We start from the raw sequence: 23053 nt of genomic DNA, 5'->3' as shown, positions 1-23053 counted from the left end.
CTCGGTCTTCCTCTCCACCTCATCCTCGGTCTTCCTCTCCACCTCATCCTCGGTCTTCCTCTCCACCTCATCCTCGGTCTTCCTCTCCACCTCATCCTCGGTCTTCCTCACCACCACATCCCCGGTCTTCCTCTCCTCCCCCTCCAAACACTCCCACTTGAACACACTACTGTTTCACAAAGTTTCGTATTAATCCTGAAACGATATATTGAGAGCCATGGCAGTATAAAACTTAGACTCGAATAATGCTGTCTTTTAATATCAGTTGGGAGTGGGCAGGACAGATAGATAGATGGATAGATAGATAAATGGATGGATGGATGGGCAGATAGATGGGTGGATGGATGAGTGGGTTGGGGTAGAGATGAATGGATGGCTGAGTGGGTAGATAGATCGGCAGATAGATGGATGGATGGATAGGTAGATAGACAGACAGGTAGATTGGTGAATGGATGGATAAAGTGAGACAGACAGATATGAATAAATAAATGAATAAGTATACAGACAAATGAATAGATAAATAGATAGATAAAGATGGTCGAATTGATGGAGACATGGATTGATGACTAGCAGAATAGACACTTAGATAGATAGATGTGGATAGATAGAACCTGAAATAGAGTAGGAGAGCCATTCTGACCCTGAGAGAGAGAGAGAGGAGGGGAGGGAGAGGAGGCTAATACCAGGTGTTGTGAGAGAGAGAGAGAGAGAGAGAGGGGGGGGGAAATAAATAATAATAGACCAAGAGCCTGAATTCTCTATTAACACTCCACGTCACTTCATAAATATTTCACTGATCTCGCCTATATTTCAGGGACCTTTCATGCACATCCTGAAGCCCACAGAATAACCAAATATCACACTGAAAAAGAGAATCATAAACCATAAGAGAGAGGAAAAAGACAGCGGAAAATTATCTATCTATCTATGTGTCTGTCTATCTGTTTGACTGTATGTATGTATCTTTCTGTATCTGTCTAGCAATTTATCATCACGAGTATCTGTGTGTACAATTGTGTGTGTGTGTGTGTGTGTGTGTGTGTGTGTGTGTGTGTGTGTGTGTGTGTGAGAGAGAGAGAGAGAGAGACAGAGAAAGAGAAATCATGTGAAAGAGGAAAAACGAAAGGAAAATTAGGTTTAAAAAAAAAAAAAAGAGGAAGCGAAAGGAAATTAAGTGAAAGAAAAAAACGAAAAATTCTGTGAACGAAAAAAAAGAATAATTAGGTGATATGAAAAAATGAGAAAAGATCAGGTAAAGGAAAAAGAAAACGAAAGGCAAGTCAGGTGAGCTGGGAAAAACTAGTGAAAATTCGAGAAAATTAAGTGAAAGAAAATGAAAAAAAAATCACGTGAAAGTTGAAAAAAGTTAAATGAAGGAAGCGAAAGTGAAAGAGATTAGGTGAAAAGAAGAGGAAAACAGGACAAAAGTAAAGGGAAAAAGAAAAAGTAATATGAACAAAGGGAAGAGAAAGCAAAGATGTAAACACGGAAGCGGGACGCACAAAGCATTGGAGAAAAAATGCCAGAAAGAAAAAAAATGAAGGTAGAGTGCATAATATATAAAAAAAAAAGAAGAGAACACAGTACCATGGAAAAATACGTAAGTCAGACTAGAAATTTAGCTTCTGCCCAAAATTAATAGGTAAGCAGAAAAATGCAGTAGGAAAAATGAAGCTGGGGTGCATAATACGAAAGGAGAGAGAGAGAGGGGAACACAGAAGCATGGAAAGATGATGGTAGTGTGGAAAATACGAAAAGAGACGGGAACACAGTAGCATGGAAAGATGAAGATAGGGTGCATAATAAGGGAAGAAAGACGAGACTACAATAAGGACAGATGCGTAACCCAGACGAGAAATTCCAGACACCCTGCCCTTTAGCGGCGTGTGTGGAAGTTAGCCGTTGTTGTGCTACCGGGTGGATTGATAGCAGTCATGTCATTTACCACTACTTATGCAACTACGCTAAATTCATGGCCCTCTTTACATCCGCTCATGCAACCTACACCCCTTCTACCCCTACCCTTCCCCTCCCCCCCATCCTACCCCACCCTCCCCTCCCCATCCCTCGGCCGTTCCTGTCATACCCTGCCTTCCCCCTCCCGTCCTCTTCCATTCCCCCCTCCATTCTTCCAGGCATTCACTTCCCCTTCTTTCTTTCATTTTCCCTTCAGTTCACCCGTTACCCATCTCCTCTTCCTCCTCTCTCCCATTCCCTCACCCCTCGCGGTCCCCCCTCATATCCCACTTCCTCTTTCATCCCCTCTTTTCCGTCTCTTCCTTCCTCCCTTCTGTCTCCCCCTTGCCTTATTCCATCCTTTACACTCATATTTTCCATGCTTCTCCCTCCATTCCTCCCCATTCCCCGTGTCCCTTCCTCCTCCCTTTCCACCCCTTCACTTCCCCCTCCATTTCCCCCCGCATTTCCTCTTCCTCCCCTAACACCCTTTACCCTAATCCCCATTCCACTCTCCCTCATTTTCTTCTCCTCCTCCTCTCCTTTTCTTTCTCCCCACCTCCTTCTCCCGTCCTCTCCCCTCCCCTCCTCTCATACCCCCTTCCCTCACCTCCGCTCTCAGCTCTACCCCCTTCCGACCCTTTGTCACTCTGTTTCATTTTCACCCTTATCTTTGCATGATATCTTTTCTTTTTTTTATCTTTACTTGCTTGTATCTCCCTCGCTCCCCTCTCCCCTTTCCTGTTCTCTCCCTGTTTCCCTTCCTATTTCCCACTCCCTTCCCTTCTACCCTCTCCCTCCCTTTCCTTATACTATCCCTTCTCCCCATACCATTCTTTCCCTTCCATTTTTGTCTCCCTCTTCCCTTCCCCTTGTCGCCCTTTCCTCACACTTTTCCCTCACTTACGTTTTAATCTCCCTTTCCTCTGCTAGTCTTCCTTTCCCCACCCTGTCCCTCCCCTCCATCCTAATTCCCCTTCCCCTTCCTCCTACTCTCCCCTCCCCTTCCCTTCTGCTCTCCCCTCCCCCTCCCTCCTATTCTTCTGTCCCCCTCCCTTCTACACACCCCTTCCCCTAGATCTCTCCCGCCTTTCCCCTCTCCTTTCCCCCTCTCCTCTCCCTCTTCCGTACCTCCCCGGCTCCCTCTCCCTTCTCCCTTCTACTCTCCCTCTCCCCACCCCTCCCTGTCCTCCCTCCCCTCTCTCATATATCATGCACCCTTCCGTCTAATCTTCTCATGCAATAACTTTTTTAAATGGATATTGTTGTTAAGCCATTGGATCTATTGCCATCAGTCAGCCAGTTAGTCAGTTAGTTAGTTGGTCAATCAGTTAGTCAGTTAGTTGGTCAATCAGTTAGTCAGCCAGTTAGTCGTCAGTTAGTCAGCTAGTTAGTCAGTCAGCCGCTCTAGTAGTAAGTTAGTAAGTTAATTTGTTAGTCCGTAAACCATTCAGTCGATTAATCCGTAAGTCATTCAGTCTGTTAATCAGTTAGTTGGTTTGTCGTCAGTCAGTCAGTCAGCCCTCCCTTCTCTCCCCTCTCTTTCCCCACCCCCTCCACTCCTCTCCCCTCCCTATTCCCCCCACCCTCTCCTCTCCCTATTCCCCCCACCCTCTCCTCTCCCTATTCCCCCCACCCTCTCCTCTCCCTTCTCTCCCCTCTTCTCTCCGCCACCCCCTCCTCTTTCCTCTTCTTCACTCCCTTCATCCTTTTTCATCTCATTCCTTCCGCGTCCCTACCTTCTCCCTTTTCTTCCCTGTCTTCTACCTTCTCCTTTTCTTTTTTCCCATTTTCTCTCTTTGCATCCTTTTCTTCCCCTCCCTTTGATGTCCCCAAATCCTCAAACCTTCCTGTAATACATGGCCAACCCCCCGACCGGTGCACTGAAACCCCTATACCAGCGCGCGGAGTGACTGTCATAAAGGTATGCTATTATTTCCTTGTAATGGATACCTACCTGTCATTAACTCACTCAGGGGATCAATAAATGTCGTTGTGCTCTCTCTCTCTCTCTCTCTCTCTCTCTCTCTCTCTCAACTATGCACTCCCTTTTTAATCTTCTTTCCTCCCTTTATTACCGGCTTCCGTTTTCCTCTGTAATCCTCTTTTTTCCCCCTTTATTTCCGGTATCCCCTTTCCCTACCTTCCTTCTGTCCGTAACACCTGTCCTTTTTCCTCCTCTTCCTCCCCTCCCCCTACCCCCCTCACTTCTCCCCCCCCCTCCGCCTTCTCCCTTCTCCTCCCTCCCTTATCCTCTACATCCACTTCTACACCCCTCCTGCCCTCCCCTCCCCCTCCCTCGTTCCCATTCCCTCTGTGCCTCCTCCTTCACCCCTTCGTCACCCCCCTCATCCTACCCTTCTGTTCCCCCGTCATCATCATCTTCCCTCCGCCTACCTTCCCCCCCTTGTATCCCACTCCCTCATCCCTATCCCCACCCGTTCTCTCTATACCCCCTTTCCCATCCCATCCTCCTCTCCCTTTCCCCTTTTCCCCCTGTCCTCTCTTCGCCCCCTCCCTTTTTCACTCACTTTCCCCTCCCCTCCCCTCCCCATCCCACATCCCCTCCCCTCATCCCCATTACTGTACAGTCTCTTAACCCTCCTCGCTTACTGTTGCCCATAAAGCTTTAACTTCCTTCATATCCATTTATTTGTCTGTATGAATATCTGTTTCGTTTTCGTTTTTAAAGGCTCCAACATGCTTGCATGTGTCGGCTTTGGTCACCTAATGGCGGCTCTCCACGCTGCACGACCCATTGCAGCCTCCCTGTTCAGTCCCTTAACTCTAAGGTCACACTTAATGACCTCGTCCCATGTCTTTCTCGGTCTACCCCTCATAACCCCACCCCCAATATTAACACTTCTCACCTTCCTCACCCAATTATCATCCCCCATCCTCTCCACATGTCCAAACCACCTCAATCTAGCTCTCCTCATCACAACACCAATACACTCCAGTCCCATCCTACCTCTCAACTCTTCCATCGTAATCCCAGCCCCTCCAGGCCTTGGACGCAGGGACGCACTGCACATCCACCTAATCATTGTCATTTCTGTACGTCTGAGCCGGCGAATATCTTCCTCCTTCACTGCCCAGGTCTCACAACCATACAGCATTACACTCCTAACACATGCTGCATACAAAGACCCCTAAGCACGTAGGGAGAGTTCTCTCAATGTCAGGAGAGGCAAGAGCTCCCTGAACTACTTCCAACCATTTCACACCCTAGCCACAGAGCTAGCTCCAGCCCCACCTCCAGCACACAGCATGTCTCCCAAATAACAAAACTCTTCCACACACTCAAGAGATTCACCAGCAAGTTCAATCCTTTCACGTCTGACAATCTCCACCTGCTCACCCCGACACGCCGTACACATAAAATCAGCATTATCTCGCAGTCTACCTCTGATACCACTGCATCTCTTATGCACCCATTTATCACACACACCGCACAAGATGGAATTACTTCCCACGCCCTTGTGGCAAACTGCACATGGCTACTCTCCCTCGTCTTTGACAGTACCGCCACCAACCCTAGATATCATCACTTTTGTTTTATCTGCATTTACCCTTAAACCCTTTTGCCCCATACCATCTCTCCACTTCCTAAACCTTTCCTCCGCCTCCCTTTCGTTCTCTGCAATCAACACCAAATCATCAGCCTACAACAACTCCCACGGGAGTCCGTTTCTGTCTGTCTATTATTCGACTATTATATCAGTATCTGTGTTAGACCACCTCTGCCTGTCTGTCTATTTGTCTATCTGTGTACATTATATCTACCCGTATATGTCCTTAATTCAGTGTCTTTTTGCTTGTCTTTACATATATGTGCTTATTTGGCTATATGTGTATTGTCTTTTTTTTCTATGTTTCTCTCTGGGTTCGTGCCTATCTATCAGTCCATCTATCTGCCAGTCAATAAATCTACCAGCAGCCACTCCTATATGTCCGTACACCCCTTCCCCCTCACCCCCACCCCTATGACCACACCTATCCCCCTCTCCTGCTCTCCTCATCATACAATTCCCTCTCCCTCCCATACTTCACACGCCCTCCACTCCCCCACACTTCACCCTCTCTCCAACACTCCACCCCCTCTCCCCAGCACTTCACCCCACCCTGTCCTTCCGCTTACCCAGTTGCCTACCCCTTCCGTTTCCTCTTCTCCCTCTCCCCTCTTCCTGTTTCTCTCGCCACATCTCTTTGCTTTCACCTTCTCTTCTACCCTTCCTTATCCTTTCATTTCACTTTCCTGTCTTCACTCCCCTCACCCTCTGCCCCTCCCTTTCTCTTTTCTCTATTCTTTTCCCTCTTCCTACTCTTCCTTTGCCTTCACTTTCTTTCCCTCCCCTCCCCTTTTCTTTCCTCTCCCATCCGTCCTTCCCGCACACATTCCCTTATTGTATCATCCTCCTTCTTGCATCCTCCTTCCTCTCCTATCTCCTCTTTCTTCTTCACCCCCTTCATCCTTGCTCACCCACCACCCTTCCTATTCCCTCCCTCGTTATTCTAGCCCCTTACTCCCCCTCACAGCCAACCCCCCCCCCTCCATCTCTCTCCTTCCTTCTTTCCTATCTTTGTCTTTACCTCTAGAGTACTTAGGTATATATAGCTTATAACAGACAGCCTCGAAAGGACCCATAGATACCTGTATGTTGCTGTTTGCTTACTTACAGGTACTTAAGTTACCTGTCTCCTTCCCCCGCAGCTCTTCCCCTTCCCCTCCCCCTCCTTTTACCCCCTCTCCGTCTTCCACCTGATTTACCTCTTCCCCTTCCCTCCTTCCTCCAACCCCTCTCCGTCTCCCGCTTTTATCAACCTCTTCCCCTTCCCTCCTTCCTCCAACCCCTCTTCGTCTCCCCCCTTTATCAACCTCTTCCCCTTCACTCCCTCCTCCAACCCCTCTCCGTCTCCCCCCTCATCTACCTCTCCCAATCTCCCAACATGTCTTCCCTTTCCCTCCCTCCTCCGACCCTCTCCGTCTTCTCCCACATGTACTCCTCCCCATCTCCCTCCTCTCCCCAGCGCCCCTCTCCCCCCTTCAACACACACACACACACACACACACACACACACACACACACACACACACACACACACACACACACACACACACACGGCTCCCCCTGCTGTTATCCTGCGGGAGGGATATCGATTCTACCAGTCTACCACTGTATCTATTGACCGATAGACAAACACCACCGTACATACATGGACACGCACACGGACTTCTTACTTGGATATATAGAGAGGTAGATACGCACATGGAATTTGGAGAGAGAGAACATGCAGACAGTTGAAGCCAGGACTCGTGACCGTGTGGGCCGGTTTTAATCCGAATGAAGAGCCGCATCTTAACCCAGATAGTGGAGTGGAGACAGACGGGAGAGAGAGAGAGAGAGAGAGAGAGAGAGAGAGAGAGAGAGAGAGAGAGAGAGAGAGAGGCTAATAGACAGACAGGCAATAAAAGGGAGTTTGGGAGAATGTGAGAAGGGAGGTGAGTGAGCGAAAGAAGTGATAGAGACAGAAATGCTTATATGAGAGAGAGAGAGAGTGTCAAAAATTTAATCAGACCAGCAGACAGACTACCATTCAGGCAGTGATCGTGTGTGTGTGTGTGTGTGTGTGTGTGTGTGTGTGTGTGAGATAAATAAATACAGAAATAGAGGCAGACTGTCAATCCTGCATAGACAGACAGGCAGACAGACATGCATGCCAATTGAGACAGATGCTAAAGGGTATAAAAGTGGTGACAGACAAAAGTGGACAGACAAACAGACAGGAGAGAGATAGAGAGAATGAAAGGGAGTGTGAGAAAGGAAGTAAGTGAGCGAGAGAAGTGGTAAAGTGAGAGAGCCATAAAAGGGGACGCTTTGTCATTTAATCTATGGGTCGATAAGTTGTGGTATTGATTGTTAGGGTGACTGGTTCTCTCTCTCTCTCTCTCTCTCTCTCTCTCTCTCTCTCTCAATGGACGGGGAGTCGCGAAAGAAAAAAAGAAAAGAAAAAAGCAACCTCTTGTCATGGTAACTTACTCATATTACCGTCATCGTTATTTATATTATTCATGATACTATTGTCGAACCGTCAATACTGAATCATACACAGCATTCACACAGCAGCACGGGCAAAAATTCTCCGGGCAATCTTTTGACACTTTGGATTCAGGAAAAAATGCTCTCTCTCTCTCTCTCTCTCTCTGAGAGAGAGAGAGTAGACTTTAAGGGATGGAGGAAGGATTGCCATACAACATAAAACTGACGTTCGGTGAATCAAAGAATTTTCGATTTCGGTAACAAATGGGAATATTTTTACTGGTAAAGATATTGATTTGTGCTATTTTCATGTAATATTGTATTTGGTATTAATTGGAGGGCTATTCTTTGTACTATTATTTGGAGAGATATTTTTATGCTACATTTTGGAGGGGTTATATTGTTTGTGCTATTTTTGGAGGGGTAATATCTTCTGTTTTTTGGAGGGGTAATATCTTCTGTTTTTTGGAGGGGTAATATTGTCTGTGCTATTTTTTGGAGGGTATATTGTTTGTGCTACTTTTTTGGATGGGTAATTTTGTTTTTGGTATTTTTTGGAGGGGTAGTATTGTTTATGCTAGTTTTTGGAGGGGCAATACTGTTTGTGCTATTTTTTTGGAGGGGTAGTATTGTCTGTGCTATTTTTTGGAGGGGCAATATTGTGTCTGCTATTTTTTGGAGGGGCAATATTGTGTCTGCTATTTTTTGGAGGGGCAATATTGTTTCTGCAATTTTTTGGAGGGGCAATATTGTTTATGATAGTTTTTGGAGGGGTAGTATTGTTTATGCTAGTTTTTGGAGGGAGAATATTGTCTGTGCTTTTTTTTGGAGGGGCAGTTTTGTTTCTTCCATTTTTTGGAGGGGTAATATTGGTTGTGCTATTTTTTGGAGGGGTAATATTGTTTGTCCAATTTTTTTGGGGGGTATTATTGGTTGTGCTATTTTTTGAGGGTGTAATATTGTTTGAGCTAATTTTTGCGGTGGTAATATTGAGCTACTTATTTGGGGTTAGTTTTTTTTAGCTATTTTTTGGAGGGGTAATGTTGCTATTTTGGGGGGATGTAATTGTTTACGCTATGTTTGGAGGGATAAAATTGTTTAGGCTATTTTTGAAGGGATATTTTTTATGCCATTTTTGAAGGAATATACCGGAATTGTTTAGTTCTATTTTGAAGGGATATTGTTTATGCTATTATTGAAGGAATATAGTTGTTTATGCTATTTTTGTAGGAATATTGTTTATGCAGTTTTTTGAGGAATATTATTGTATGCTATTTTTGCAGGGATATTGCTTGCTATTTCTTGGAGGGATATTCATTACACTATTTCTTGGAGGACATTATTCGTAACAATTATTAATGTTTATTTTTATGCTGATTTTTGGAGTGTTATTTTATTGAAGAATAAAATAGGTTATTGTTTGGAGGGATTAATTGAGGCAATTTTTGGAGGGGTACTATTGGTTGAACTATTTGTGTGTGTGTGTGTGTGTGTGTGTGTGTGTGTGTGTGTGTGTGTGTGTGTGTGTGTGATTATTATTTGCTTGTCTGTTTTGAGTTGCATGATGGGTTTGTTTTGGTCATGATTGTGTTGTGTATTTTATATTGCTTTTGTGTGTGTGTGTGTGTGTGTGTGTTTGTTATTTGCTTGTCTGTTTTGAGATGCATGATTTAATTCAAAATAGATTTTTTTAATATAAACATTAAAAATGAAGAGGACAGATTGTGATGGATTATTGTACAGATTTATGAGTGTGTTGTCCCAGATGATTGGCTGAAGAGTGTAATTGTAAATGTGTATAAAGGGAAGGGTGATGCCCTGGAAAGAGGAAATTATAGAGGTATAAAGCTTTTAGATCAGATAATGAAGGTAATGGAGAGAGTTTTAGAAGGTATGATTAGAGAAAGAGTGAATATTGATGAGATGCAGTTTGGGTTTATGCCAGGTAGGGGGACCACTGATGCCATATTCATTGTTCGACAGCTTCAGGAAAAATATATTGGTAGGAGAAGGGATCTTTATTTTGTTTTTGTTGATTTGGAAAAGGCCTTTGACAGAGTCCCTAGAGAGGTGGTGAAGTGGGCAATGAGAAAGCTTGGCTTGGAGGAGTGGCTGGTTAGGGTGGTTATGGCCATGTATGTGGGTGCTCACACCCAGGTGAGAGTGAATGGAGATTTGAGTGATGAGTTTTCCGTGAATGTTGGTGTGCATTAGGGGTCAGTCTTGAGTCCCATGTTGTTTATCATGGTACTTGAAGCCCTTTCACGTGACTTTAGAAACGGACTCCCATGGGAGTTGTTGTATGCTGATGATTTGGTGTTGATTGCAGAGAATGAAAGGGAGGCTGAGGGAAGGTTTAGGAAGTGGAGAGATGGTATGGGGCAAAAGGGTTTAAGGGTAAATGCAGATAAAACAAAAGTGATGATATCTAGGGTTGGTGGCGGTACTGTCAAAGACGAGGGAGAGTGGCCATGTGAAGTTTGCCACAAGGGCGTGGGAAGTAATTCCATCTTGTGCGGTGTGTGTGATAAATGGGTGCATAAGAGATGTAGTGGTATCAGAGGTAGACTGCGAGATAATGCTGATTTTATGTGTACGGCGTGCCGGGGTGAGCAGGTGGAGATCGTCAGACGTGAAAGGATTGAACTTGCTGGTGAATCTCTTGAGTGTGTGGAAGAGTTTTGTTATTTGGGAGACATGTTGTGTGCTGGAGGTGGGGCTGGAGCTAGCTTTGTGGCTAGGGTGAGAAGTGGTTGGAAGAAGTTCAGGGAACTCTTGCCTCTCCTGACATTGAGAGGGCTCTCCCTACGTGCTAAGGGGTCTTTGTATGCAGCATGTGTTAGGAGTGTAATGCTGTATGGCAGTGAGACCTGGGCAGTGAAGGAGGAAGACATTCGCCGGCTCAGACGTACAGAAATGACAATGATTAGGTGGATGTGCAGTGCGTCCCTGCGTCCAAGGCCTGGAGGGGCTGGGTTTACAATGGAAGAGTTGAGAGGTAGGATGGGACTGGAGTGTATTGGTGTTGTGATGAGGAGAGGTAGATTGAGGTGGTTTGGACATGTGGAGAGGATGGGGGATGATAATTGGGTGAGGAAGGTGAGAAGTGTTAATATTGGGGGTGGGGTTATGAGGGGTAGACCGAGAAAGACATGGGACGAGGTCATTAAGTGTGACCTTAGGGTTAAGGGCTTGAACAGGGAGGCTGCAATGGATCGTGCAGCGTGGAGAGCCGCCATTAGGTGACCAAGGCCGACACATGCAAGCATGTTGGAGCCTTTAAAAACGGATCGAAACGAAACGATGCATCAAGTCTGCTTGGCCTGTACTCTTCCTGTACTGATACTGATCAAGTTAGGCACAAGTGATTGCCCTTTGTTACAAGGCAAATATCGAAAACAAGGGTCATGATTGCGTTGTGTTTTTATATTGCTTTTGTGTGTGTGTGTGTGTGTGATTATTATTTGCTTGTCTGTTTTGAGCTGCATGATGGGTTTGTTTGGGTCATGATTGCGCTGTTTTTTTATATTGCTTTTGCGTGTGTGTGTGTGTGTGTGTGTGTGTGTGTGTGTGTGTGTGTGTGTGTGTGTGTGTGTGTGAGAGAGAGAGAGAGAGAGAGAGAGAGAGAGAGAACAAAGCGAGGTAACATAGAAAAGAATGAAAAATGGGAGAGTTGCGGAGGGAGAGAAAAAGAGAGGGATTAAGAGGGAGGGGACTCTCTCTCTCTCTCTCTCTCACACACACACACACACACGCACACACACACACACGTTCATAAATTCATACGTATACATACATACTGTACATACTCGTGCGTACATACATACATAAATACATACTCGTTCATACATACATTCACACACACACACACACACACACACACACACACACACACACACACACACACACACACACACACACACACACACACACACCGATCACTAAACCCAAAATATACACAAATATCGATTCTCACAAAATTCCAACCCAGTCCCTCGCCCTCTCTTATGTATATGAAAATTGACACGTCCGCCATTTTGTGTCCAGATAGATATAATTTTCTGTAGCCAGCACTGTGGTTGTGTATGTCTGAAGGTGTATTGTATATCAAACTCTCGACATACTACTTATAAAATGCATCTGATATACTTGCCTGAGTATGTCCGTGTGGAGGGGATCTGAGGGTTAAACGTGAGAGAGAGAGAAAGGAGGGGGGGGGGAGATAGACACACTGATAGGCAGGCAGACAAACAAGCATCAGATAGTGAGAGAGAGAGAGAGGGGGGGGAGAGAGAGAGAGAGAGAGAGAATCTCCTCATCGTCGATACATGGAGATAGAGAGCTAACTTTAGTCTTTATTTTTCACGTTAATTTTACGTTGTCTTGGCCTTCACTGACAACTCCAGTCTCTCTCTCTCTCTCTCTCTCTCTCTCTGTTTGTCTGTCTGTCATCTAATCACACTCTCCTACCCTTTAATCCACCTTCCTCGCATCTTCCAAGAATTTCAGAATGTCTTATCTGACCTACACACGTCACCAGCATTCCTTAACAGTCTCCCTGGAATAACATTGTATAACAGGTGGTTGGAAGCGCGACCAAAGCTATGCACAAGTAGGGACAAGTTTCTTCAACTATTTCAGTTCGTCTGCTTCACCACGTTCGTAAATTTTCTTCGCGACACGTCATATCAAAGAAAATAACGTGTGGGGGAACCAGCGTACAAAGGCTTTTTCAGTTCCGGAATATTAGTTAACAGAGAGGAGTGGGAAGCAGAAGTGGTGGAATATTGGGGCAGAGAAACATACCAAGCCTCTATCAGTTTGGGAGTATTAGTTAACAGAGGAGAGAAAGAAGCAGAAGAAGTGATATATTAGAAAAACATACCAAACCTCTCAGTTTAGGAATATTAGTCAACAGAGGGGAGAGAGAAGCAGAAGAGGTGAGCAGAAAAACATGCCAAGCCTCTCTCATTAGGATTATTAGCCAACAGAGGGGAGAGAGAAAAGCAGAAGGGGTGGAATATTAGGGTAGAAAAACATACCAAGCCTCTCTCAGCATAGGAATATTAGTCAAAAGAGAGAAGTAAGAAGCAGAAGTGATATAGTTAGAGAAACATACCAAGCCTCTATCAACTTTGGAATATTAGTCAGCAGGGGAGAGAGAAGCAGAAGAGGTGATATGTTAGAGAAACATACCAAGCCTCTCTCAGCTTAAGAATATTAGCCAACAGAGGGGAGAGGAAAACAGAAGCGGTGAAATATTAGGACAGAAAAACACACCAAGCCTCTCTAAGCTTAGGAATATTAGGCAACAGAGGGGAGAGGAAAGCAGAAGCGGTGAAATATTAGGGCAGAAAAACACACCAAGCCTCTCGAAGCTTAGGAATGTTAGTCAACAGAGGGGAGAGAGAGAGAGAGAGAAGCAGAAGAGGTGATAATCATACCAAGCCTCTCTCAGCTTAGGAATATTAGTCAACAGAGGGGGGGAGAGAAAAGCAGGAGTGAGATATTAGGGCAGAAAAACACACCAAGTCTCTCTCAGCTTAGGAAAATTAGCCAACAAATTGGAGTGAGAAACAAAAGTTAAGTATTAGACAGACAAACTTACTCTTAGCTTCGAATTCTCAGCCAGGAGGATGTGAGACGTACAAGAAGTGAAATACCAAGGGAATTTTCTCTTCGCCTGTACAAAAACACAGGTGACAGGCCTCCTTCTGCATCAGGTGTTACAAGTGACAGTAATTAGGGTGTTCTATCGTGGACCAACATTAAAGCATGCGCTCTCTCTCTCTCTCTCTCTCTCTCTCTCTCTCTCTCAGATTGATTTAACAAAATTCTCGAAGTCATTGTATGGTTTCCACAGAATGTTAGGGGAGAGAGTGAGGGATGATTTTATATATATATATATATATATATATATATATATATATATATATATATATATATATATATATATATATGAGAGAGAGAGAGAGAGAGAGAGCAAATTACAGCGAGAGAAAGAATTATTTAAGAGTTGGGAGGGAGTGGGCGAAACTTAGAGAGCATGAAATTACTGTGAATTGAGAGAGAGAGAGAGAGAGAGAGAGAGAGAGAGAGAGAGAGAGAGAGAGAGAGAGAGAGAGAGAGAAATAGTTTAGTGATTATCAGAGTGAATCAGGTAGTGTACTGTAGTTGTACGTTGTAGTTGAAGAGAAATTTTGTATTTTCCTGAGGAGTATTATCAGGAGAGAGAGAGAGAGAGAGAGAGAGAGAGAGAGAGAGAGAGAGAGAGAGAGAGAGAGAGAGAGAGAGAGAGAGAGAGAGAGAGAAATAGTTTAGTGATTATCAGAGTGAATCAGGTAGTGTACTGTAGTTGTACGTTGTAGTTGAAGAGAAATTTTGTATTTTCCTGAGGAGTATTATCAGGAGAGAGAGAGAGAGAGAGAGAGAGTTCAGTTTACACCTCCCAACTTTCAGAAGCTAACAGGCCAAACAAGGGATCGAAATCACGTTAGACTAGACAGCAGAACCTCTCTAGTTTTTCCAGTGGTTAAAATGGTGTAAAGATAAGATAGACATTTGGGCCGATAGATGTAAAAGTAGATTGGACGTTCAGGAAAGGGACGTCTTCAAGACAGCTGGTTAACCTTTTGTAAGAAGTAGTGAAGGAGTTGAAGATTTAACGGAAGGATGGTGGGAACGTGAGGGGCAGACTTGTTGCAGTTTTAGTCTTTATTTTACCTTTATTTGTACTGTTTTATTTCTCCGCTCATGTACTTTTAATTACTTTGTACTCACTTTATTCTGTGGTTACGTACCGGTTTTTTTTTTTTTCCCTTATTCTGTGGTTATATGCTTTAGTTAAATTTTTACGCTGTTTTATTGTGTTTGTACTTTTGTGTAATTTGTTCTCTTGCTATATTTTCTCGTTATATACTTCACCAATGTGAACCCTTTTACTTTATTCTGTGATTGTGTACTTTTTGTTTTATTTGCACTATTTTACTGTTCTGTGGTTATTTCATTGATTATATTTTCACTCATATCAGTTCATTCAGTGATCGGATTAATAGTAGCACCAAATCAAAACGCTATAATTCGAATAATAGTAATAATAATAATAATAATAATAATAATAATAGTAAGCCTAATAAAATCACCTGGAGATTACATGAGTACAGGGATAAGTAGAAAATGGACATCGTGTACTTTCGTCTGTACTTCCGCCAATAGACTTTTTAGAGAGAAACCGAGTGGAGATAGACTCACCGACAGAGAGAGACAGAAAAGCGAAGCCTGCCCGATAAATGAGATAGTAAAAGAGAGCGAGTGTGCAAGAATCAGGAATGAGAGAGAGAGAGAGAGAGAAGCAGGCCGGTAGACAGACACAAAGACAGATACCGACAGAGACAGACAGAAAAGCGAGGCCGGCCCGAAGGATGAGCAATAATTAGGAATTAGAGAGAGAGAGAGAGAGAGACTGACAGACAGAGACACCGACGGAAAGAGAGAGAGAAAAGCGAGGCTAGCCCGACGATTGAGCAAGACTTGAGAATTAGAGAAAGTGAGACAGATTTACGGACAGACACAAATACAGACACCGACAGAGAGAGACAGAAAAGCGAGGCGGGCCCGAAGAATGAACAAGAATTAGGAATTAGAGAGTGGGAGGGAGGGAGGGAGAGAGTGAGTTAAAGAAATTGCGCCTGAAAGGAGACATCTGGGAGAGGACTGACAGCCAGCAGAATTACACGAGCAGAAAAAGACGAGGATGAAACTGGGGCTAAAAATGTAGGAAATAAAGTGTAGGAAATATAAAGGAAAGGAATAAGAGAGAAGATAGAACGAAATAAGGAAGTGATAGGAAAATGGGGAGTATAAAGAAAATGGGGAGTAGAACATAAGGAAATGAAAGTAAAATGAAAATGGGAAATAGATCATAGCTAAAAACTTGTAGATAAAGATGCGGAAAAATATGGAAAGTGTATATAATTAAAGCTTCAAAGGACAGTGTATTATATAGAAGTTGGAGGAAGAAGAAAAATACAAAGGGAAAAATGAAGAAAATAAAGAAGTTGGAAAATAAACAGAAAACGAGATAAGTAAAGATGTTAAAGTGCAAGCTGAAGAAGAATTAAAGGGAGGAAAATGAAGGATAAAACTCTACCTGAATATGCTGTCGATGTAGAAATTACTGAAAAAGAATAAAATATGGAAAGAAAAGGGTAAAACTGGACCAAAAGAACGTAATATAAGTATAAAAAGGTATGAAGATTATACGAAAATAAGAAAATAACAAATATAAAATTGTAAGAGCTATCGTCGTCGTCGTCGTCGTCATCATCATCATCATCATCATCATCATCATCATCATCACCGCCGCCGCCGCCTAAAAGACAGGATGGGATAGGCTAAAAAAAAAAAAATGAAAAAAAATAAAAAATAAAAATAAATAAAACTGAGGACACAATCAAACAGTCTGCCTAATGAAATGGCTCAGAGATTGTTCAGACCCTAGGATTCTTGCTTTAAAAATGAAAAAAAGAAAAAAAAAAAGTGTTCATTTTGTCTTTTCTCATTTTCTATTTTTCTTCAACTCACAGGTAAAAAAATCTTCGTGTATTTTTCATTTTTTTCTTTTTGCCTTCAACTCAGAGGCAGAAATTTGTCAACGTGTGTTTTTTCTGTTTCTTTTTTTCCCTTCGGTTCACAGGCAGAACTACCCACGTGTATACATATTTTCCTTTTCCTTTCCTTTCCTCTTTTTTTTTCCCCCCTCTCCAACTCAAAAAATATCTTCGTGTATACATTTTTACTTTTTCATTTTTCATTTTTTTTTGCTTCAACTCAGAGGCAGAAATATGTCAAGGTATATTTTTTTCTTTGTTTTCTTTTATTTCTCTAACTCAGTCAAAAATATCTTCACTTTATACTTTTTCTTTTTCTTCCAACTCACGGGCAGAAATATCTTATCGTATATACTTTATATTTTTTTTCTCAAAGGCAGAAATATCTCCACACGCATACATTTTTTTCTTTAATATTTTTTCTCCAACTCAGAGGGGAAAAAAGTCATATATATAGTTTTTTTTTTCCCCTCCACCTCGCAGGCAAAAATATCTCCACCCTTTTTTTTGGGGGGGAGAGGGGGCACAAACTAACACACAAATATTTCTCCATACATATTGATTTTTTTACTCCAAGTTAAAATGAGGAGAGTATAGATTTTATATTCTTTACGCCAGGTTGAAATGAAGGGAGTATAGATTTTTTTCTCTTCATTTTTTCTTTTTTTACGCCAAGTAAAATGAAGGGAGTATAGATTTTTCCTTTTTTTGCGCCAAGTTAAAATGAAGGGAGTTTAGTTTTTTCTTCTCTTTTTTCATTTTTTACGCCAAGTTAAAATGAAAGAAGTATAGATTTTTTTCCTTTTTTTGCGCCAAGTTAAAATGAAGGGAGTATAGATTTTTCCTTTTTTTTTTTTTGCGCCAAGTTAAAATGAAAGGAGTGTAGAGTTTTTCCCATTTTTTTGCGCTAAGAAAATGAAAAGAGTATAGATTTTTCCTTTTTTGCGCCAAGTTAAAATGAAGGCAGTATAGATTTTTTCCATTTTTTTCTTTTTGTGGACTTTTCAACCGCGAGATGGAATATAGAACTCGGCCTTTGTTTCTTCCTTTACTACTTTATAACGTTTTCCCTCCGCTGCCTCCCTATCTCCCGAAAGGAGGATGGTGGACTGGAGGAGGAGGGGCAGCCTGCACTCCACCAAGGCCACATTTGGGATCAACCTGGGGCTGTAATAATCATCGTCATCATTATCACTGTCATCATCGTCATCGTCACTATCATCATCGTCATTGCCATTATCGTCATCATTGTCATCATCATCATCATTGTCACTATCGTATTGTCATTGTCATCATTGTCATCGTCATTGTATTGAAGGAGCTGACACAAAAAATGTACAAAATTTGAATAGAAATCGAATTTTAAAAAAAGGAGGCCTCGCAGTGAAGGGGTAAATGGAGTCCATGTCTAACCCCCGTAGTTTAGAAAATGATTTATAGCTGAATAAAATCGTCTGGAGATAGTAATAGAAAAGCACGTCATCGGTGTGAAGGAGAGAGAGAGAGAGAGAGAGAGAGAGAGAGCGAAACACGGTGAAAAAATATATATACAACGCAAGACAGGCTGGGAAAAAAATGTGAAGAGGAAGAGATTAAAAAACAGGAGCAAAAAGAAAGTGAGGGTGAAAAAAAGATGGGAAACTGGTGCATGGCGGTGAGAGAGAGAGAGAGAGAGAGAGAGAGGAACTCGAAAAGGTTAAGTCATAGAATAATTTAACATGCAAACATTGAGAGAGAGAGAGAGAGAGAGAGAGAGAGAGAGAGAGAGAGAGAGGAGGTGGAGGGGGTTTTAGTAAGCTGAGGGAGAGAGGGGGGATTGGTAAGCAACGTGAAAATCCTCTAGTGCTAGCAAAAGTTTTAAAAATCATGCTTATAGAGTTTACAAGGAAAAAAAATAAAGGAAATTAAAAACACTTGAGAAAATGCGTGAAAATAAAAAAAAAAAGTTCAAAATCAACTTGAAAAATGTAAAAAAAATAATAAGTAATTAATGCGTATAGGAAGAAGGAAATATTGCTGAGGAAATTTATCTCATAAATTAATCTGTTTGTCTATCTGTTTATCTGCCTGTTTATCTATCTATCTGTTCCTGTCTGTCTACCGATCTGTATCTGCGTGTTTATCTATCTGTCTATTTGTTCCTGATTGTGTCCATCTGTCTGTCCGTCTGTCTCTGTCTATTTGCATTTGTCTGTCTGTCTGTCTATTCTGTTTCTGTATCTATCTTCTATATATATATATATGTCTTTAATCTCTCTCTCTCTCTCTCTCTCTCTCTCTCTCTCTCTCAGCATTGCCGTATCAGGGTGGTAAGGGCCTGGGGCTACGCTATAGTCAGTCCTGATATTTAAGACAACAGTGACCAGTTCCCCTTGATTTGAACACTGCACCCCCGCCCGCCCTCCGATTAAACTCTTGGGGGATAATCTGATTGGGAAGTCTTAACCCTCTAAACCACCAGGCGTTTGATTATATGGTTACCACCCAGCGTAGTAAATAGTTTCATAAGTTGATAGAAACCGCCATAATATTTTTAAATGACCTAAAATTACCATCTCTCCATCTTCAGTGCTACTCCGAGTTGTAACAGTGGATTAACACAGAAATACGAGGCTAGTCACGAAGAAGTGCCATGAAAAGGATGTAGAATCGTAGTATTGTCTTTTTTCTACCACTGAGTTACGTGAAATAAACTGCAAAAGGACGAAAATGTGGGCCAAAGTAGAGTAAAAACGGTACCGGTATAGTCACTTAGCAGTCACCCTAAGGGATTACTACATCGGGTGAGAGGATGGTGGGCGCCCTTTCGTACCAAATACAGGAGGAAAAAATCTAGAGTAAAAAATATAGATCCCAAAAATTGCATATTGCTGAACAGACAGAATTGCAAGAGGAAGAGAAGATTTAAGATGATATTAAAAAAGGACTTGAAAAGCAAGGGTGAAAAAGACACGGAAGAAAATGTTGCATGGGAGAGAGAGAGAGAGAGAGAGAGAGAGAGATGGGGACGAGAGGAGACAGGCAGAGACAGACAGCCCCACCAGTGTCTTAGGAGTTGAATTGGAATAGACTTTTAAAGACGTTTAGTTCGAAGGAAAGGGAAGGGGGAGGGGGAGGAGAGAGCAGGAGGGAAAGGAAGCAGAGAAGAGGAGGGAAGGTGGAGGGGAGGAAGGGATTGGGAAGGAGAGTGAGAAAGAAAGGGTGAAGGAGGGATGAAGAAAGTTTGAACGTTTGAGAAAGGGGTGGGAAGCAACTAGAAGGAAAGGTGGGGAGAGGAGGGGGGAGAAGAGGGGAGAGAAAAAGGGAGGGGAGGAGGGATTTAGGTGTGGAGACTGGCAGATTCTCTCTCTCTCTCTCTCTCTCTCTCTCTCTCTCTCTCTGGCATATTACTCACCTTTTCATGTCTGTCTGTATAGCTGAGGAACACCTGTCTGTCTGTCTGTCTACCTGTATGTATGTATGAATGAATATCTGCCCTTTTTTATCCACATTCATTGTCAGGTTGCATATTAACTTTGTCCGTCTGTTCGTCTGAATGTCCGTCTCTTATCAGTTTGCTTGTTTGTTTTTACTTTGCCTGTCAGTTTGTCCGTGTCCACCCCTGTATGTCTGTGTGTCTGTCTGGCTGTCCACCCCTGTATGTCTGTGTGTCTGTCTGGCTGTCCACCCCTGTATGTCTGTGTGTCTGTCTGGCTGTCCACCCCTGTATGTTTGTGTGTGTGTCTGGCTGTCCACCCCTGTATGTCTGTGTGTCTGTCTGGCTGTCCACCCCTGTATGTCTGTGTCTGTCTGGCTGTCCAGGGGATGTCTGTGTCTGTCTGGCTGTCCACCCCTGTATGTCTGTCTGCCTGTCCACTCCTGTATGTCTGTGTGTCTGTCTGCCCGTCCACCCCTGTATGTCTGTGTGTCTGTCTGCCTGTCCACCCCTGTATGTCTGTGTGTCTGTCTGGCTGTCCACCCCTGTATGTCTGTGTGTCTGTCTGGCTGTCCACCCCTGTATGTCTGTGTGTCTGTCTGGCTGTCCACCCCTGTATGTCTGTGTGTCTGTCTGGCTGTCCACCCCTGTATGTCTGTGTGTCTGTCTGGCTGTCCACCCCTGTATGTCTGTGTGTCTGTCTGGCTGTCCACCCCTGTATGTCTGTGTGTGTCTGGCTGTCCACCCCTGTATGTCTGTGTGTCTGTCTGGCTGTCCACCCCTGTATGTCTGTCTGCCTGTCCACTCCTGTATGTCTGTGTGTCTGTCTGCCCGTCCACCCCTGTATGTCTGTGTGTCTGTCTGCCTGTCCACCCCTGTATGTCTGTGTGTCTGTCTGGCTGTCCACCCCTGTATGTCTGTGTGTCTGTCTGGCTGTCCACCCCTGTATGTCTGTGTGTCTGTCTGGCTGTCCACCCCTGTATGTCTGTGTGTCTGTCTGGCTGTCCACCCCTGTATGTCTGTGTGTCTGTCTGGCTGTCCACCCCTGTATGTCTGTGTGTCTGTCTGGCTGTCCACCCCTGTATGTCTGTGTGTCTGTCTGGCTGTCCACCCCTGTATGTCTGTGTGTCTGTCTGGCTGTCCACCCCTGTATGTCTGTGTGTCTGTCTGGCTGTCCACCCCTGTATGTCTGTGTGTCTGTCTGGCTGTCACCCCTGTATGTCTGTGTGTCTGTCTGGCTGTCCACCCCTGTATGTCTGTGTGTCTGTCTGGCTGTCCACCCCTGTATGTCTGTGTGTCTGTCTGGCTGTCCACCCCGCTATGTCTGTGTCTGTCTCTGTACGTGTCGGATTGCCTGTTGATATTTCACATCTGCCTGTCGTTGTCTGTCTCTGTCTGTCTGTCGCATTGCATATTTTCTACATCTGCCTGTCTGTCTGTCTGCTTCTGTCTGCCTATGTACGTCTGTCTGTCTGTCTGTCGGGTTGCATATTTTCTACACCTGTCTGTCTGTCTCTGCTTCTGTCTGCCTATGTATCTCTGTCTGTTTCTTTGTCGGATTGTATATTGAGTTTCTGTGTGTGCCTGTCTGCCTTCCTCTCTGCCTGTTTCTGTGTCAGTGGGAAGGTTTATGCTACAAGATTTTTCCCGGAAGTTGAATGTGAGGGACAGAAAAGGAAGTGAATGGGAAGGCGATGGTGACCCCGATTCTTTTGTCTCCTTTCAGAAACATGCAATATCTTAGTTTACCCTATATTTCGTTCACCTCGACTTGGCCCAGATGTTCGTCCTTTTTCATATTATTTCACGTAGCTGGGTGGCTGGATAAGTACTGTTACGGCTCCACACACGTTCCATTGCACTGCTTCGTGACTAGCGTGGTGCATATAATTGTGTTGATCTACTGTTACGACTAAGCATTCAAGATAGAGGGATGGCAGTTTTAGACAAAGTTAGAGTAAAAAGTTTAATTAATGTTAGGCCTGCAAGAATTGATCGTGTGTGTGTGTGTGTGTGTGTGTGTGTGTGTGTGTGTTTGTGTGTGTGTGTGTGTGTGTGTGTGTGTGTGTGTGTGTGTGTGTGTGTGTGTGTGTGTGTGTGTGTGTGTGTGTGTGTGTGTGTGTGTGTGTGTGTAACTGCTTCTACCCCAAATATCGCTAGTTGTGTCTGGGTGAGTAAAATTACAAGACCAGGAAGTTGACCAGTGGCTTGCACTTTCATCCCTGACAGGTCGACCACTTCACATCGGGCAGAATCAAGCCGTTGCCTTGTGTTTTATATTTTAGTGTTTTTCCTGTTTTTTTTTCTTGCTCCCCTGGGACTGTTTAATTTAGCGTAGAGACTGTGAATTAAGCTACATAAAATCGTTTGAAGACTGAGGGTGATGATGATGATGGTAATGATGATGATGATGATGGTGGTAATAACGATGGTGAAGGTGGTGGTGATGGTTGTAGTGGTAGTGGTGGTGTATGATTGTGGTAATGATGATGTTGGTGATGATGATTGTGATGGTGTATGCTGGTGATGATGATGATAATGACCCGGATCCAGCCAGTAAATAAAAAACAAAAAGGGAAAATTGTAGTAATTACAGATTGAAGGAAATCTGAGTCAAAAACTACACAGATAAAAGTAAATTTGTCTCGAATTTTAAACACTTTTGTAAATTTGTAAGTAGAAGGTTAAATTAAAACTTAAGTAAATTTGTAAGTGGAAGGTTTGTACTCTTACCTCACCCTTCGACGTCCTCTCAGACACTTAAGATGAATGAAACGGTCTTAAGATGACTGAAACCGTCTTAAATAATATACAACCGTCTTGGGGCGCTTTATAATCTGAACCTTAGACCTGCCCCACTCATCGGTTAAGGAAGCACCCTAACACCTTTTCTCAGACGATTTATTTTGCTTTTTACACCATACAGTCTTATTCTGTTAAGGAAATCTTGACACCTTTTCGAAAGCGATTTATTTTCAATGTTACACTTTACTGTCTATTCGGTGTTAAGTAAATCATTCTGATATCGCCAT

The sequence above is a fragment of the Coenobita brevimanus genome, chromosome 42 (genome assembly GCF_032717465.1).
Source record: "Coenobita brevimanus isolate Jiangsu-jjx chromosome 42, ASM3271746v2, whole genome shotgun sequence".
Taxonomy (NCBI): Eukaryota; Metazoa; Arthropoda; class Malacostraca; order Decapoda; family Coenobitidae; genus Coenobita; species Coenobita brevimanus.
This window is presented reverse-complemented; position numbering follows the sequence as displayed.